Raw genomic sequence first — 2,922 nt, 5'->3', positions numbered from 1 at the left:
ACAGGAGCAGTCCTATCCTGTCCTATTTGGTCGCTATGAGTCAACATTGACCCAATGGCAGCAAATTTGGTTTGAGTTTTAGTATATGCATGCAATTCCATAACTAAACACTGCTTGCAAATGGGTCCACAAATTTGATCTTACATCTTTATTTTCATTGACTTCTAATTTTTAAAAATAGCATATTAAGAAAACATCCTAGTCCAATCCATATTCAGTCCACAAGTCCAATATCAGTCCATGAATTCAGTACAAGTCCTGAAATTCATCTTCAAACTCACGAACACATGCAATGATGGACAATGCAGGAAAACCACAGGCCAGTAGGTGCAAAGTCTTGTGGATCTAATGCTGGTTGAAACATCTCAGGACTGGTGTGGGTCTCCACGTGGTTCCTTCAGCTCTCTGAGTGTGGCTCATTAACAGGAAGGTGAAGCAGAGAGAGAGAGAGAGAGAGAGAGAGAGAGAGAGAGAGAGCTCAGAAAGTCTCCATGCTTCTATCAACAGGAAGACCAAGACAGAGAGAGGAAGTTCTCAGAATCCTCATGAGAAGGCCATGCCCACAAGGAGGCATCATAAGACTATGATCTGATTGAAGGCTAGACTCCACCCCTACACTTCTTTATCAAGTTGATATGAAATTATGCAACCACCATGCTATTCTATGTAGTTTAGAAAAAAGTGGAGTCTGCTGATGTTACAAAAATACTCAATAAATATGAATTAGATCAACTTGGTTGATAGTGGTGCTCATATTAACTATACCCTTATCATAGTTTTTACTTTTTTGACCTTCCATAACTGTGAGAGATGTTGAAATGTCAGACAATAATAGTAGATCTGTCTATTTCTCAGTGCTGTATAGTTAAATCCATATATATTTATGATTTTCATGCCTTCTTGCAGAATTGACCCTTTTATTATTATTTATTGCCCTTTTTATTCATTATGACTTTCCATTTCGTCTTTTTTTGTCAAAAATTTATATAATAAACCAGTTTTCTTTTGATTAATGTTGTAATGGTATATCTTTGTCCACCTCTGCATTTTGAAACTGCCTATGATTTTTTATTTAATATGGGTATGCTGTTGATATTTCAAATTTCAGCAGGATCAATCGTGGTTTGGTGAGTTTCAGCACAGCTTTGAGAATGAGATAGATATGGTTAATCTTACTAGTATTTGAAAGACTTTATTGACCTAGCTTATTAACTTAGGTTTATTATCCCTTGTTAAAAATATTTTGAAATAATAATTTTAGTATTTCTATATAGTCATTTTCAGTGGTTTGTCATATATCTATCTATCTATCTATCTATATATATATATATGTCACCTACTCTGCATATTCTAATCATACAGGTAGCTAATTGAAGTCTCAATATAGAATAGTATCAAATGCTACAATAATGATGTTGATTAGAAAAAAAGTTAGACCCTAAAACTTAAAGTGGAGGCATATGTGTTGATCAGGAATATGGGATCATTGGGCTCCCAGATTTAATTCAGTCAATCTAGTCACCAGCAACACCTCAACTAATCTGAACTATCAGTAAATACATTATCTCCTCCATTGACACTAGAGATTAGTCTAAACGTACTTGTTAATATGGTGATCTAGGCAGGGCTCTCTGGAGAAACAAAATCAGGACACTTATGATTATATATACATAGATAGATTTATACAGTGAGAAGGAATAAAGCAGCAAATTAGTCAAAGCTGCTAATTAGTCCAAAGAGTTCTACAGGGGGCTTGGTTCAACACAATTTTGTGGACTAATGAATATACTGAAGGTTCTTCAAGTCAGCAGGCTTCTAGTTCAAGGTCAAGGAAGCAGACAATGGAATCTGCCCTCAGAGTCAGTCCACTGGCAGGCAGCAGATGGCAGGGTGGTGCAGCAACACTCAATAGGAAAAATCAGTAATTTGGGAGCTTAGTGTAACAAGTCTCACAGGAACAAGATGACAAGATTTCTGGGTTGGCTCAGCCCACAAGTAATGCAGCACATGCTTGAGGCAGAGGACTAGCTCAAGCAGCAGGATGCTTGTCCAATCACATGGAGGCCAGCCTCAGAAAGTATTTTTCTCCCTCTCCCTCCAATCAAGTGACCACTGATTAAAATATGCTCACTTGATTCTATGGGAGCCTAGTTGGCACAATAAACATAACTATCATATATGACACTTGAGTCTGGATCATTAGCATTGTCTAGGGCAGAAATCTTAGTAAGTATTGTTGAGAGTTGCAAGGAAACACCATCACCACCCATTTTTCTTTCTAGACATATACCTAGACTTAACTCACCACATGTCCACAAAGGTGAAGTCTCAATAGTGACTCAAGGAAAGTGTGCGATACACATAAAGATTGAGAGTTGTTTTCAAATATGTCCAGACACCTGGAGAATATATGTGTCAATGGTTAATAAGGATGTGGGGATAAGGTTACAATGCATATAAGGTTGGATAGGCTGAGCTTGTTGATATGGGGCCACTAAACAATATTACTCATTCAATGTTTCAGCTCAAGAGCTTGTGAAAAGAACTTATACTTTATTGGGTTGGATCTTTGATCCATTGATTACTAGATGGCCTACAATATGGCAATTTGAAGTACCAGATATACCTTGAAATACTGGAGCAGAAAAGTATCCAAAGGGTTAGGGCAATTGGCTTTTTAGAGTAAATAAGAAACTCATAGACTCACAAATGAAATGCCTAGACGGAAAAAACTTACCCCTAAACAGTAAAAAATTACTGTTCTAACAGTTTAATGTCATTAAACTGGAAGTTAAATTATGCCTTCTCCCCATTCAGGACTATTCACCCTTCTGAATTAGTAGACAAAGAAGTGCATTATAGTATCGAGTACTGTGATTGATCCTGATTATTAAGGGCGAGTTGGATTGGTGTTATATAATG

This window comes from Echinops telfairi, unplaced genomic scaffold, assembly GCF_000313985.2.
Source record: "Echinops telfairi isolate 266 unplaced genomic scaffold, ASM31398v2 ScPeMD7_7469;HRSCAF=8507_0, whole genome shotgun sequence".
Classification (NCBI taxonomy): Eukaryota; Metazoa; Chordata; class Mammalia; order Afrosoricida; family Tenrecidae; genus Echinops; species Echinops telfairi.
This window is presented reverse-complemented; position numbering follows the sequence as displayed.